The 16,184-nt window shown below is 46.8% G+C and overlaps 1 protein-coding gene across 38 annotated transcripts in view; it reads left to right on the top strand.

The window, feature by feature from the left end:
* Positions 1-3,981: 3,981 nt before the first annotated feature.
* The window catches only part of Clip1 (CAP-GLY domain containing linker protein 1), a 106,813-nt gene continuing 94,610 nt past the window's right edge, over positions 3,982-16,184 (top strand). For 8 of the 38 annotated variants that reach the window (XM_030254715.1, XM_006530419.4, XM_006530415.4 and 5 more), the window contains exon 1: positions 4,068-4,336. The gene's annotated coding sequence lies outside the window, so the exon portion shown is untranslated. The other 30 variants (NM_001359222.1, NM_001291229.1, NM_019765.5 and 27 more) reach the window with 11 other exon arrangements.

Below are 16,184 nucleotides of genomic sequence, written 5' to 3'. Positions count from 1 at the left end.
TCTTTGCAGACCAGGCTGGCCTTGAACTCAGAGTTCTGCTGCCTCTGCCTCCCAAGTGCTGGGAGTAAAATTGTGTGCCACCACCACCACCATCTGCTAATTTAACAAATGGAAATACAGGGTCTGAAGAGATGGCAAAATGCTTACCATGAAAGTATGAGAACTTCTGCTCCATGCCAGCACCCACATAAAAAGTCTTGACTGCTAAGGTAGCACCTGAGACATGACCTTGGAGGCTGCCTTCTGGCCTGCACATATGTACATGCCTGCACATACTCACGTACTAAGCTCACTCACAATTTTTTAAAAATTAAAGCAAGCAGGGCAGTGGTAGTGCACACTTTTAACCCTAGCATTCGGGAGGCAGAGGCAGGCGGATTTCTGAGTTCCAGGCCAGCCTGGTCTACAAAGTGAGTTCCAGGACAGCCAGGGCTACACAGAGAAACCCTGTGTCGAAAAAAAAAAAAAAGTAAACAGAGTAAAGCGGGCCTGATGGTGCATAGCTATAATCCTAGCCTTTGGGAGGAAGAAGCAGGAGAATCAAGAGGTTCAAGGTCTTCTTTAGTTACATAACAAGGACCAAGCTAGCCTGGGCTAAATGGGAGTCTATCTCAAGCTAACAAATCAACAATTGGCCAGATATCAATATATATATATATAGACAGGGTTTCTCTGTATAGCCCTGGCTGTCCTGGCACTCACTCTGTAGACCAGGCTGGCCTTGAACTCAGAAATCTGCCTGCCTCTGCCTCCCAAGTGCTGGGATTAAAGGGGTGCGCCACCATTGCCCGGCGAGAGGATACTTGTAGGAGCTCATACACTTCTTCCTCTATGTGGGACCCTGTGATCGAATTCACATCACCAAGCTTGGCTGCAGTCACCTTTTTACCTGCTGAGCCATCTCATTGACCCTGTTATTTCAGCTTTATATTTCAAATCAATTAAGAGACTCATCGGAAGTAAAACCTAATGCACAAGGGTGTCTTCTGTTCATCTTCCAGTCAGTCTTCGCAGCGTTCACCAGTCCTTTATCACTACAGCTTGGTGTCACAAGGAGACACTGCTATGTTTGACACATCCATACTTCCCCCATACAGATTTCCCCAGTCTTGCCCATACTCATTAAAACAAGTGGGTGCCTTTAGAGAAAAGTTTAAATAGTTTTTAACATGTAGAAATGCATTGCACTTTCGTATCGTGCCTTCCATCCCACCAGTTGAAAATCATTTCTGTTTCTGTTTGTGTTCTTATGAGTAATGCTGCCAGGAATGTTTACTTTGCTTAGTTTGAGATGGGGTTATCACTAGAGGAGCCCGCCTACCCTAAATTTAGAAGTTGCTATGTAGCCCAGGCTAGCCTAGGATGTGAAATCCTCCCATTTTCACCTTCAAAGGGATGGATTTACAGACACTTGCCCTCACAAACAGTTTACCAAGATGTTTGTTTGCTTGGTTTTTGTTTTTGTTTTATATATTTTACACACACACACACACCATATGTGTGTGTGTATATACATATATATATATAATTTTTTTTGAGACAGGGTTTTTCTGTGTAGTTCTGGCTGTCCTGGAACTCCATCTGTAGTTGAGGCTGGCCCTGTCTCTGGCTCCTGAGTGCTGGGATTAAAGGCGTGTACTATCACTTACCACCAGGCACACCCTGGCAGTTGTATAGCATTTAAAAAAAATGTTATGTTCATTGCTGTTTTGCCTGCATGTATGTGTGTATGAGGGTATCAGAACTCTGGAACTGGAGTTACAGAGAGGTGTGAGCTACCATGTGGGTATTGGGAATTGAACTTGGGTAGTCTGGAAAAGCAGCCAGTGCTCTTAATCTCTGAGCCATTTCTCTAGCCCTGCAACACATGTTTTAATTTCTCTTGGGACTATACCTCTGAGTATAAATGCTGGATCACATGGGAACTCTGTTTAACATTTTGAGGAACTGTACTGTGAATATACTAAGTGTTAAAAACATGTATATTTACTTAGCTGTTATGTGACAGGGTCTCTTGCTGGTGTAGAACTCACGAGGTAGACCTATGTGGATCTCAGAGATCCACTTGCCTCTGACTTCCCAGTGCTGTGATGCTGGGCTAACACTCTCAGTCTGTTCCCGATTTTTGACTATATCAAATACTTCTGCTGTAAACAAACAAACAAACAAACAAACAACCCACTTCTGCTGTGAATGCTGTGAACATGTGTCCCCATGTACTTCACTGTGTTGGATGTTGTGGAAGGAGGTCTCAACTTTTTGTGTGTGTGCACTCAAAAAGATATTCATTGATCAGAACTACTGCATCAAGCACCAATTTCACAGATATCCTGCCTTACTGGATTTTTAAAAAGGCACAGGATCTTAGATATGTGATGGCAACCTTATAAGTGACTTTGGTCACCCTCCACATTGTAAAGCCGTCTGTACTCAGAGCCCTAGTCTATTGAGAAGGCCTGGAGTGTAGTTTGCAGGATGGTGCCTACTGCTGTTCTTGGTTAGCTGAATGGAGCTTTTGTGGTCATTGGCTGGTTCTCTTTGAGAGCTCATCCTGGGATTCTAAACAGCAGTTTGTCATTCTCTCATCATTTCCACTTTTTTTTTCTTGGTTTTTCAGGACAGTGTTTCTCTGTGTAGGCCTGGGTGTCCTGGAATTCGTTCTGGAGACCAGGCTGGTCTTATATTCAGAGCTCTCTCTGCTTCTGCCTCCTGAGTGCTGGGATTAAAGGCGTGTGCTGCTGCCACCCCAATACATTTTTACTCATCGCCAGGATATAGCCCTGGATGGTATGTAGAGCAGGCTAGGTTAACCTCAAGAGATTCAGCTGCCTCCCACTCCTGAAGGCTAGTATTGTCAGTGTGCACACCAATAGGCCTGGCTGCTATTATTATTATTATTATTATTATTAAATATTTTATTTATTTGTTATTATAAATTTTATGACAGGGTTCTATGTATACTCTGTGTAGCTCTGGCTGTCCTGGAACTCAGGAGGCAGAGGCAGGCAAATCTCTGTGTTTGAGGCCAGCCTGGTCTACAAAGAGAGTTCCAGGACAGCCAAGGCTATTACACACAGAAACCATCTGGAATAACCAAGAGAGGAAAAACAGAGTTGAATTGTACTCAGATCAGCGGGTAAGTATTGCTTGCCTAAGTAGGAATGAATTCTGGGTTCCCAGGGTACTCTCACCTCTTGACCTTGGAGCTCACATATCAGGCTCAGGTGGAATAATAGATTATTTTTGTGTGTGTGTGATTTAAGGCTTAAATGGACAGGAGGGTCTGCAGATGAAATTTACTTTGTGCATTTCCAGTGGAGTTCCCTTCTTGGGCTCTCTGAGGTGCCTGTTTGCCCAGACACAATGGTGTTTTAAATAAAGGTCAAGAAGGGAGGTCGCCCTTCAGAATATTTCCTCCTTGGCCCCTTCTCCATCAATACTGAGTCACTGCAGAAACCTGGGCTTCCAACAGCTGCAGATTTCTGCCGGGAGCTGCAAAACTTCTGGGGTTGCCATGGTCCATGGGAGCGAAATGCTGGCCGCCCTCTGCTAGCGCAGCCCTGAGCCGGCTGTTGCAGCGTCCTCTCCAGTCCCTTTCAAAAGCTTGACAAGGGGATCCCTGCTTGGGGAGGAGCCCGAACGGGACATTAACCTGGGCTTCTGTCCAAACGACTGGGGCGAATAAAAGACGCTTTTCTTAAACTAACTGGGCTGCAGCCCTGGGCTCATCTCAAAGGATTTTTTTTTTTTAACCCCTCAGTGATTTCCTGGAGAGCAGAGACCGTTCATCCCAAGCTGAGCTTGCCTATGGGCATCTCCCTTCCAACTTGGGGCAACGGATTTATCACCCTGCTCTAGGCGGGAAAGGGAGGTCAATGAAATCAATCAGCTCCCCCACTCTCCAACCGCACCCCATCCCATCCCCAAACGGCAGGCTGCGGTTGGTCCAGTCTACGGGTAGCCATCCGGGGTGACTTGCATATTCTGGGCACACTTGGCTAGGAAACAGGGAGAAGCCTGAAATGCCAAGGCACCCGCGTCTGCAGGCCCTTCGGTCCGTCCCCCGGCATCTTGCTCCTTATCGTGGAGGATTTAGGGGCTCGCAAGGGGAGCAGGCAGACAAAGGGGCGGCAGGGGAGCTCGCGGGCGGCAGCGGCCCGGGCACGGGGAGGGGCGGCGCGGCGTCTTCTCCCGGCCCCGCGGCGGCGGCGGCAGCGCGTCACGTTCTCTTCCCCGCCCCGAGCCGAAGAGCCGGGGAGGCGGGAGGCGGCGGCCGCGGCGGCTGCTGCTGCTGCTGCTGGGAGGCAGGTGACGGCGACCAGCGGCGTCCCAGGCGGTGAGCGAAGCGCGGGCCCCATCTCCATCTCTCCTTCCTCGCCGTCCCACCCGTTCTCCCTCCGCTCCTTCCCGCCGCCCGGGGATCCGGGAGGGAAACGCCGGGAGGGAAGGCTCGTCTCAAGCTCCCGCCACGCACCGGGACGGCGGCCGAGGAGCCGCGGACGCACCCGGGAGGGTGGCGGGCGCGGGGAGAGCGTGGCTGCGGGGAAGGCTGGCTGCGTGCGAGCCGCGCGCGTCCGGGCCCTGGCAGCCGCGGCCCGGGGCCTTGCCTGCCTTCCTCCCGCCGCCTCAAGATGGAGCGTGGACTCCTTGTCCCTGCGCCGCCTCGGGAGCCGTTCTCGGAGGAGCCCGCGTCCTCTTCCCCAGCTCTTGGAGGGGGAGGTTCCGGGGACGGCTCCGTCGCTCCCAGAGGCCGCGGGTCCGGTTCGACCTGTTGCCCTGGACGCCTCCCGCCGCTCGCCATCTGGGCGAGCTTTCCTCGGGCAGGCCCGGGACGCCGGGTGGCCGGCCGCGAGCCGGCATGGAGGGCGCCCTTGCCCCGTGGCGCTCGGGCTCAGCCCGGCCCGGCTCGGGCCCCGGTTCCCGGTCCCTGGCTGTTCGGCCCCGGGCTTTTGTTTTCCTTCAGACCCCTGGAGCGTGATTCTCTGTGAAGGTAGAAGGGCGAAACAGGGTGCCAGATCTCTGAAATCACCGCTGCCCGGTAACCCGAACCTGCCAGCGCGGTCGGGGGTTGGCGCGGAAGACAGATGACACTTGTTCGGGGTTGGGGGTGGGGATGGGGTGACTATTTTAAAAGCAGAGAGCCTTGTGGTTTGTCTCGAACCTGGAGGTGTTGCGTTATTGGGGAGAGAACAACAGAATATCGGATTAATTTATTTAATTTTTATTTATTTTTATTTTTTTCTGAGTCTGGAGTCCTGCCCTGACATCCCGTAGTCTCTCCGCTTCATGTGGCTTTTCCCATCTGGCAGAAACCGCACACCACCCCCTTCCTCCCTGCCCAGCCCCACCTCTCTGGTATGAAGAAATGACTCGTTAAGTCTGGAATCCACGTGCATACCCATTTTTTAGCAAAAACTTGCCAACTACTGTTTCTATTTATTTACTTATTTATTTATTAAGACAGTGGATATGTTTCTGTCATTTCCTTGGTTTTTTTTTTGTTTTTGTTTTTGTTTTTTTTCATTTTGGTGTGAGTCGGCAGTCTAGCCTCTTCTAGGCCCAGGACTGTGTCTGTCTGTCTGCTTGGGGCTCTGTTAGTATTTATGCGGTGGTGCTTTGGTGATTCTCATGCTAGGATTTTATGATTATTATTCCTAATTGTGGCTCCCAGTTAGGAGAGCCGCGTTTGGCTTCTAGGCGTAATGATGCTCTTTTGCAAGTATCCTCAGGACTGTTGCTCCTCAGCCTTGGGGCATTTCTTCCTCTTGAAATAATAACAATTAGGGTTTATGGAGGGCTCCTTCTGACCGTGCTCTGGGCAAGTGCAGAGTTTTGTTTTTGTTTTTATCTCATGTAATCCATCCAACCTAGGGAGGTTGCTGTCATCGTCATTTTACAGGGAGGGCACTGAAAGGTCAGAGTCACAGCCAATACGAGATGTTGTCAAGAACTGTACCTCAGTCTGCTAAGTTAGTTTGTTAGGGCAGTGAATCAATGGTAAAAGGCAAGGCTGGACGTTATGAAAGCCAAGGAAGTGGGTGATTGCTCAGCTGAGAGCCTGGGACTCTTGCTGAGGTTCAGAGGAAGTGGTTAGGCTTCCTCCTAGGCCTGGATTAGAGAGGTAAACATTGAACCTGGGTGGGAACTTTGGTAGTATCTCTGAACATGAGGATTTTGCTATTCTCAGCTCTTTCAGTCATTGCTGAGCACGAAAATAAGCCAACCTGGTTCTTGTCTTTAAGAAATTTAATACATTCTAAAAACTAGTATTTTTAATTTTTCTTTTAGTTTTGGTTTTTCAAGACTGGGTCTCTTTGTGTGGCTTTTATTGTCCTGGAATTTACTCTGTACACCAGGCTGGCCTTGAACTCACAGAAACCAGTTTGCCTCTGCCTCCTAAGTACTGGGATTGAAGACGGGTGTCATCACTGCCTGGCTTATAAAGGAAACTTTGACTTGAAAAAGAAACAAACATAAGAGTCAGTGTTATTAGTCATGGCATGCCTGTTATTTCAGTATTGGTGAAGTGTTACGGACCCTTCGATGGCTGCTTATGGAGCTGTGGTCTGTCTGTGTAATGAGCTCTATTCAGTTTGCACACCTCAGATACTCATGGAGCCATTTCCTGTGCCACCTGCCCTTCTGGATGCTGGTGCCACAACCCTGAAGAGCTTTACCAAGCTTTATCCTCTCGGTACTTCTCTTCCACTTGAAAGACAGACGATAAGCAGATTAAATATAAGTATGTTGCATGTTAGTTAGAATGTCATAGATGGTAAAGAAAAAAAAATGTACAAACCAGAGGAGAAGGAATATGAAGTCTTGTAAATAATGGTTAGAGTTGTGGGGACTTTCAGATAGGGTTTCCAGAGACCCGGCTGGGAACATGATTTGAGTAGAGATGAAAAGGAAGTTAGAGGATGTTGGTCCCTAAAGAAAACGGGGATCATATGAAGAGGAACCAGAAAAGCTCAAAGGCCTTGATATTGGGAGCTTGGAGAACAGTTTAAAGCCTTTCAGGCTGTTATTCTGAAAATATTTGTTAAGATACTGAAAGACTCAGAATAACTTAACATGTCATCCATTCATTCATCTGTCTTTCCATCCATCCTGGAGATGAAAACCCAGGCTTCTCACATACACCAGGCAGCTCTATGCACACCCCCCTCCCCCCTTTATCTGTTGTTTTGTTTTGTTTTGAGCTAGGATTTCCCTGTGCAGTAGGCTAACCTGGAACTCAGTCCTCCTGGCTTAGCCTTCTGAGTGCTGGGATTCCAGGTTGCAGCCATCGTACCTGGCTTTGGGGTGGGGGCGGGGCCTCATGTGTTGTCCTGCTCAGCTCCCCCTCAGTCTCTGCAGCAGTTTGCATTATAAACCTTGACTCCCATGCCCAGATTTCTGCTGTGATCGAGACTGGGTTAAAAATAGGGAGAATTAGCCGGACAGTGGTGGTGCATGCCTTTAATCCCAGCACTTGGGAGCAGAGGCAGGCGGATTTCTGAGTTCGAGGCCAGCCTGGTCTACAGAGTGAGTTCCAGGACAGCCAGGGCTACACAGAGAAACCCTGTCTCGGGAAAAAACCAATGAATGAATGAATAAATAAATAAATGGAGAATTACAGTTCTTTGTACTTTACCATCTGGGTTAAAAGTCTCATTGCTAGTGAATGCAGAGTAAGAACTGAGCCCTAGCTTATGTCATTTTGATAAATGTGCAGAACACCTTGTCAATAGAACATTAAGTCAGTGGCTGATCAAAAGTTGGCTAGCCCAGGACTTGACATACGGACTTGACCCCTTCCCTGCACACACACATGGGAGATTAAACCTAGAGTTTCATACAATCTGTATTCCCAGCACCACCTTCCTGTTGAGTCTGTGTGTTTGTGGACCATGGCATGCTGGCCTGTGGAGGACTAAAGTGTGTGCCACCACTGCCCTGCTGATTCAAACCCAGTTTAACATAAACTTTTATATCAGTATTCTTTTTTTTTAAAGATTTATTTATTTACTTATTATATGTAAGTACACTGTAGCTGTCTTCAGACACTCCAAAAGATACGGATGGTTGTGAGCCACCATGTGGTTTCTGGGATTTGAACTCAGGACCTTTGGAAGAGCAGTCAGTGCCTTTACCCGCTGAGCCATCTCTCCAGCCCCCAATCCGTACATTTCAAATCAACATTTTCATTATAGTTTTCTCTAAAAGGAATCATTAACTGATGGTAATGTACAGGAATTTTAGGGAAGGTTGACCTCTTCAGATTGCAGTCAGGGTACAGAAGGAAACCCCCACCCCCACCCCTGCTCCAGCTTTTTTTTTTTTTTTCAAATAGGTTGGCAGATTGTACTTAACCAACCTTGAATTTGGCTAGGACATCTGGGTTAATATCCTGGACCTGGCATGAAGTACCAAGGAATCTTGGCCACAATTAGTAAAGAGCTTTTTTTCCCCTTAAGTCTCCATCTGGCACTTCTAGCAGGACAGATTCCATTAGCAGTAACTCAATGGGTGGGTCTGTTTTTTGATTGTCTGTTAATTGTGGTCCAGCAACAACATCTTAAAAGAATTTTTTTTTGCAAAGTCCTTGAAAAGAGGAAATAGTCCTGTTAGAAAATCCCTGTTGGGGAGCCTGGCGGGCATCTTAGTCCCTGGGGAAGCCTGCGTCTTCATCTGTCTCTCGTGTCTCTTCTCAGGAATTTTCATGAGGCTGAGACAAGGCTCTTTGCTTCCTTAAGTTTTATGTAATCGTGTGGCTCTGTATGCTTCCAATGTGATTTATACAGTTTGGGGTTTGCATTCTTCCTTGCTTACTTATTTCTAAGCTTGGATTAAATCCCAGTGGAAGAGTCTGCCCACTTTTGACACTTGGACAAGTCCTGGATTTACAATGTTACTTTTGAAGCCAAGGGCCCAAGGATCCAGATGTTCAGGGTGTTTAGATCATCTGGAATTTGGGTTTGATGTATAGCAGAAAGGCAACTCTGATTAGTTTTTTCCTTCCCGACTGGACAGATTATTTTTATTTTGTTTTACTTTACCTCTGTGTGTGTGTGTCTGTGTGTGTGTGTGTGTCTGTGTGTGTGTGTGTGTCTGTGTGTGTGTGTGTGTGTGTGTGTGTGTGCTCTCATTGCATGCTCATGCTACAGCATGAACGTGGAGGTCAGAGGACTTGTTACTTTATTGTTGCTGTGATAAAAGACCAGGACCAAGTCAACTTGTACAAGAGGGTTGGGGCTTAAGCTTCCAGAGAGGGAGTCTATAATGGCCCGGGAGTCATGGCAGCAGGGGGCAGTAGCAGAAAACTGAGAGATCATATCTTCACTGGCAAGCATGAAGCAAACTGGAAGTGGGCTGAGGCTGGAACTCTCAAAGCCCACCCCAGTGGTGCTGCACCACTTCCCCAGACAGTATCACCCGAGGACCAAGTGCTCAAGTTCCTGAGCCTATGGGAGAGACAGTCATTGGAACCACTAGAGAGGACAGTGCAGGAGAAATGTTTTTTTTTTCTTTTACCATATGGTTTCTAGGACCAGAAGGCCTAGGCCAGTCTCTAGAGTGACTAGGCCTGGCACATAGTGCCCTTATCCACTGAGACATCTTTCTGGCCCTACACAGTCTTTAACTCACAAAGGATCAGGAGAAATAAGTGATAGTAGAGATATTTTATTAGAAATGTTTTTTTTGGGGGGGGGCAATATGAAAGCCAGGCATGGTATTGCAATCTTTTCATCCCAGCATTCAGGAGGCAGAGGCAGGCAGATCCCTGTGAATTCTAGACCAGCTTAACTGGCACAGTAAGAGCATGAAAAAAAGAGAAATGGTTAAGCAGTGGTGGCGCATGCCTTTAATCGCAGCACTTGGGAGGCAGAGGCAGGCGGATTTCTGAGCTTGAGGACAGCCTGGTCCACAAAGCAAATTCTAGGACAGCCTGGACTATACAGAGAAACCCTGTCTTGAAAAATCAAAACCAAAACTAAACCAAACCACAAAATAATGTGAACAGCCTTTATTGGTTATATCAGTCAGTTGAAGAGTCCTGTTCTGTTTTAGGTTGGATCTACAAATCCAGTTAAAGCCTGAAAATGTGTGTTTGTGTGTGTGTGTGTGTGTGTGTGTGAGAGAGAGAGAGAGAGAGAGAGAGAGAGAGAGAGAGAAGGTCAGAGGTCAATCTTGGTATTCCTGGACTGGTACTCTTCTTCCCCATCTTTTATTTGAAATAGGGGCTCTGACTAGCCTTGAACTTACCAATTAGTCCAGGCCGTCTAGTCAAGGAGACTTGAGGATCTATCTGCCTCTGTCTCTCCAGCTCTGAGATTACAAGTGTGGGTCACTGGACCATAATGTCCATGCTTTTTGTTTTGTTTTGTTTGTTTGTTTTTTGAGACAGGGTTTCTCTGTGTAGCCCTGGATGTCCTGGAACTCACTCTGTAGACCAGGCTGGCCTCGAACTCAGAAATCCGCCTGCCTCTTCCTCCCATGCACTGGGATTAAAGGCGTGCACCACCACCACCGCCCGGCTCCATGCTTTCTTTTTATTTGTTTTGAACTATTGATTCTGGGGACTGGGCTTAGGTCCTTATGTCTATGTAGCAAATGCTTCACTGAGATGTCCCCTCAGCCTTGTTTTTGGTTTGTTTCATTTTGTTTTTTTTTTTTTTTTTTTTTAAAGATTTATTTATTATTATATCGAAGTACACTGTAGCTGTCTTCAGATGCACCAGAAGAGGGCGTCAGATGTCATTACGGATGGTTGTGAGCCACCATGTGGTTGCTGGGATTTGAACTCAGGACCTTCGGAAAAGCAGTCGGTGCTCTTAACCACTGAGCCATCTCTCCAGCCCGGTTTGTTTCATTTTGTTTGAAACAGGAATTTTATTATATAGCCTCAGCTGGCTTGGAGCTTGCTATGTAAACTAGACTGCCTCTGCCCACTTCAGTGCTGGAATTACAGGCATGTGCCATCATATTTGGCCTGTCATCTATTATGTGTGTGTGCCACCCCTCACCCCTCACCCAAAGAGGCCAGAAGAGGATGTTAGGTTGCCAGTGGCTGGAATTACAGGTGGTTTGTGAACTGTCTGAGGGTGCTGGGAACCAAACTTGGGGCTTCTAGAAAAGCAATAATGCTCTGAAGTGCTTGAGCCTCATATTCAGCACCCCCACTCCCTTAAGGAAGATCCTCAGTATATCGCCAAGGACACCTTTGAACTGGTAATCTGCTGGGGTCTGGAGTCCTAGCTGTGTGCCACCATGCCCAGCTCGATTCTTTTCCCAACCGAAAGCTCCAGCTTGGTTATTCTGTGGACAACGTTGTACAAACCTTTAGAGCTCAGTTCTCCCATCTATAAAATGGGGATTCCAGTGGCTCGATGGTAGTCGTGTCGAGTAAATGCAGACTGGGTGTAAACTCCGAAAATGCTAGGGTCCTCTCTTCCTCCAGTGCCTTTCAACCTGCAGTGTTACTCTGTCAGTTAATAGCACTAGGAGACAGTGGCGCATCCTGGTTTGTGAAATGAAGCCTTTTTCCTGCCATGTTTACAAAGTTAGTTTTGAGTAGGAGGGCCATTCGTGATTGAAAGGGCCTGTTTTAATGAGCAGTTGTCAGTGGGGAACTTGGGATTTACAAGGACTTAAATGTTCCGCATGGAAAAGCAACTCGGGCTCCTCCTGTCAGAACTTGTGCCTTGCCAACCTTCAGGCCCTTCTGTCCTCCTCTCAGGCTCCCCAGGTTTCCTTGTCACAGTTTAATTAAAGGTGGAGTTTCCTTCCTCAGGTCTGGTAGAACTTGATGTGTGTCTGCAGTGAAGGTTGGCTACATTTGTGACGGACTAACGCTGAAGTTGGGGCTTATAATCCAAATAAAACAAGTTCCTAGCCTCCACCGACAGACAGCATCTAGGCTGAGTGCTCAAGTCAGTGGTGGTTTTGTAATGCGCTTAGTAGACTGATGGCGTCTTTTGAAATCTGCATTCTTCAGTTTTATCAATATGGAAATGTTCTTTTTTTCCATTGGCCATGTCTCTTAGGACCCACAGCAGGTATTATAGTTGCACATTTGCAAAGTGAAAACAAGAGGTGTTTTTTTTTGTTTGTTTGTTTTTGGTTTTTGGATTTTCGAGAGACAGGCTTTCTCTGTATAGCCCTGGCTGTCCTGGAACTCACTTTGTAGACCAGGCTGGCCTCAAACTCAGAAATCCACCTGCCTCTGCCTCCTGAGTGCTGGGATTAAAGGCGTGTGCCACCACCGCCTGGCCTGTGTCCCTTTCTTGTTCTGAGCAGTTGGTGTGCTTTTGCTTTGAGTATGGGCCACATGCTCCATGAAGGAGCAGCAGCTGCCTGCCCTCTTTTATTTCTCTGTGAAGATTGGAAAGGAAGACGATTTCTTTTTTTTTTTTTTTTTTTTTTTTTTTTTTTGCTTTTTGAGACAGGGTTTCTCTGTGTAGCCCTGGCTGTCCTGGAACTCACTCTGTAGAGCAGGCTGGCCTCGAACTCAGAAATCCGCCTGCCTCTGCCTCCCAAGTGCTGGGATTAAAGGCATGCGCCACCAGAGGCGGGCAGATTCAGAGAAGCCGATTGTAATGCACCTGGAATGACTCTTTTCATCTCGCTGCTCTATAGAGCAGTTCAGAAATGTGTGCACCAGCATGCTTTAGGGTCAGGAGTCTACCTAGAGATTGGAGTTTAGCCACAGACTGTTAAGTAACAGATGATTGCACGTTTAAAGTTAGTTTCCTCGGTGGTAGAGTGAGTTAGGTGAACTAGATCACTAAGGTCTCTTTTGAGTCTAAAATTGTTTGTTGCTATATTAAGCATGTTGTTCCCTTTTTTACATCAGTCGAGTTGCCTGCCACTGACCTATTCAGTTCTTCTGGGAGATACTCACCAAACTTAGTAATTTTAGTCTCCTTAAAGATCTGTTTCTGAGCAGTGACATATATCAGAATTATAAGATCATCTGAATTTTGTAGAATATTGTGTAAATGAATAAAGTAGCTCTAGTCATTTAGCTTTCTGTGCTTTTTATTTTTCCACATTCTTTTTGCAGATGAAAGAACTTTGGGAGGTTGTTGTTTCATGAATGTAAGGCATAATATCAGAAGTCCACATTCCACTGAGCCCAGCAGATAGAATCTCGGGCATTGCATCAGAGCACACTCAGAACTCCTCTTTAAATAAACACTGGCTAATGACGCAAGCCCTCTCTCTACCCGGGTTGGCTGCATGTTCTCTGTCCCTGTCTCTCTCTCTTTCCCCTCCCATAAAAAAAAAAACAAAACAAAAAACAAAACAAAACAAAAAACCACTCTGGGTACAATTTGTACTCTGTACTGTGTCATACATGCTAAATTTTCAGACCATATAATTTTCAAATGTGATTTAAATTTTCAGAGGATTATGTCAACTTCTGGCTTTTCTGAAAAGATGCTGTAAACCTTTCAATTCACTGTCAGTGTCTTATTGTATGATACTCTCAAACCAACACTTAATGCTGACAGGTTGGTTTAACGGATTGCTCTGTCAAGGCTGGGTCGGTGAGAAACTGGAAGTCAGTCTCCCTTGAATCGGCTCCTTTTGAATTAAGGAGCCAATTAATTTTCTGACTCTGGCTGGCTTGTTTTGGTGCTGGAGTGCCTAAGCGGACTCCCTCGCATGGAGCATTTGAATAGTGACTGCTGGGTTTGCTGACATCTTTGTTCCCGACTCCTGCTAGAGAGACGAGGCTTGCTTTTTCAGCATTTCATTTTAAAGACTGCTTGAGTCTGTCCCTTTCCTTCTTTCATTTTTCTTTTTCCAGTGCTGGAGATGGAACCCAGGGCGTTGCTCATTTTGGGCTTGCACTCCAGCTACCACCGGGCTACCTCCCTAGACTGAGTCTGGACTTTTAAGAAAGGTTTAGAGGGGCACATTTGGTGGTATAAGCCTTTAATCCTGGGGCTCAGGAGGCAGAGGCAGGTGGATCTCTATGAATTTCAGCTAGGTTTAGTGAGACCCTGTCTTTAAAAAAAAATGCTTAGACTGTGTATAAAATACTCCTAAATACATAAGTAGAGAAGAATCAGCAGGAGTAGGTCCAGCGGTCTTATGTCAGTGTCCTGGTTGGTTTTTTTGTCAACTCGACACAAGCTAGTGTCATCTGGGAAGTGGAGAAGATGCCTCCATCAGATTGCCTGGAGGCAAGTCTATAGGGTATCTTTTTATTTTAAAGATTTTTTTTTAAAGATTTTACTTATTTATTATATGTAAGTACACTGTAGCTGTCTTCAGATCTCATTACGGGTGGTTGTAAGCCACCATGTGGTTGCTGAGATTTGAACTCAGGACCTCTGGAAGAACAGTCAGTGCTCTTAACCGCTGAGCCATCTCACCAGCCACCCCCCCCCACACACACACACACTTTTTTTTTTTGAGACAGGGTTTCTCTGTGTAGCCCTGGCTGTCCTAGAACTCACTTTGTAGGCCAAGCTGGCCTCGAACTCAGAAATCCACCTGCCTCTGCCTCCCGAGTGCTGGGATTAAAGGCGTGCGCCACCACTGCTGGGCTATAGGACATCTTCTTGATCAATGATTGGTGTTAGGAGGGCTTAGCTGACTGTGGGGAGTGCTGTCCCCGGGGAAGGGGTGATGCGTAGTATGAGAAAGCAAGCCACGAGGAGCAAGCTGGTAAGCAGTGTTCTCTTTGGCCTCTGCTTCAGTTCCTGCCTCGAGTCCTGCTTTGGCTTATCCTGATGATGGGCTGTCAGCTGAGAGTTAGATAACCCCTTTCTCCCATGTTGCTTTTGGTTATGATGTTTTATCCCCACAGTAGAAAGCAGACTAAGATAGTAAGGTAACAGAAGACAACAGGGAGTGATGGCTTCTGACCGTACAGGAGGGAGTATTTTCTTGACTAGGATACTTCTGTGGGTTCCTTGCTCCTGAATCCCGGGTGAGGATGGCAATTGGTGCCGTTCAGAGGTGACAAGATGCTGTTTGGGTTTCATGGGGGCTGAAGGTGGTTAAGGAATATCAGTGTCTGTCCGTAACAGTGCCCCGCATGGCCTTACTAGTCACTAAGTATTTAGCAACCTATCTGATACTCATGACACACGGCTCCCAGATTAGCAGGACTTTCCCAGGTTTCAAATGAAGATGGTAAGGGAACATGTTTTTACACACAGTTCTGGGTGCTTTTACTCTAACACCTGGCCCTCTAGAGTTAGGGTAAGTTAGGTTCAATAAAGATATTGAAGCAAACATGGAAAGACATAGAACTAAACGGAAATATGGACAGTGGACATGTGGCACCATGCTTGAAGTTGTTATTGTTGTGTGTGTATGTGTGTGTATGTGGTGTGTCCACTTGCATGTGTGTGTGCATATGTGTACATGCATACACTCCCCAGATCAGAGGATTGCCCTGGGCATTAGTCTTCTCCCCACCTTGTTTGAGAAGAGGGTCTCAGTTGTTCTACACTATGTATGCCAGGCTCCAGTGAGGTCCAGGGATTTTCTCTTTGCCTGCATCTCTTTGTAGTAGCCCTGGGATCACAGACACACATCCGGCTTTTACATCGTTTCTGGTGGTTTGACCTCAGGTCATTGTGCTTGTATGCCAAACACTTTGACCCGCTGAGGCTCCTTAGCCCCAAAATTGCTTTTTGTTTGTTTTGAGTAGGGTGTGACGGGACATGCCTGTAGTCCCAGCACTTGGTGGACAGAGACAGGAGAATCAGACGTGTAGGTATTTTTAACTATTTGTTGGCTCCGTGTCTGCTTAGGCTATATAAGACTCTATCTCGACAAACTAATCAAGAGGCCGGGGAGGTGGCTCAGTGGTAAGAGCACTTGCTCTGCAAGCATGAAGACCTAAGCTCAGATACAAAAAAGTCAGGCATGGCTACACAGGCCCCGTGCCTCTCGCACTGAGGGTGAAGACAGGTGAATTCCAAGAGCCAGCCTACCTGAAATAGTAAACTTCTAGTTTTGTGAGAGACAGTGTCCCAAGGCACTTAAATCAAAGAGCAATAGACAAAGACCTTTGAAAACCTGATTTGGCCTCTCTGCATATTAATTTTGTTTTAAGCTGGCTCCCAGGCTATTTAGATGATTTAGCCAATAATGAGACCAGGAGTAGTAGGTGGATCTCTGTGGGTTTGAGGCCAGCCTGGTCTACAGAGTGAGTTACAGAGCAGCCAGGGCTA

This window comes from Mus musculus, chromosome 5 (genome assembly GCF_000001635.26).
Source record: "Mus musculus strain C57BL/6J chromosome 5, GRCm38.p6 C57BL/6J".
NCBI lineage: Eukaryota > Metazoa > Chordata > Mammalia > Rodentia > Muridae > Mus > Mus musculus.
This window is presented reverse-complemented; position numbering and strand designations above follow the sequence as displayed.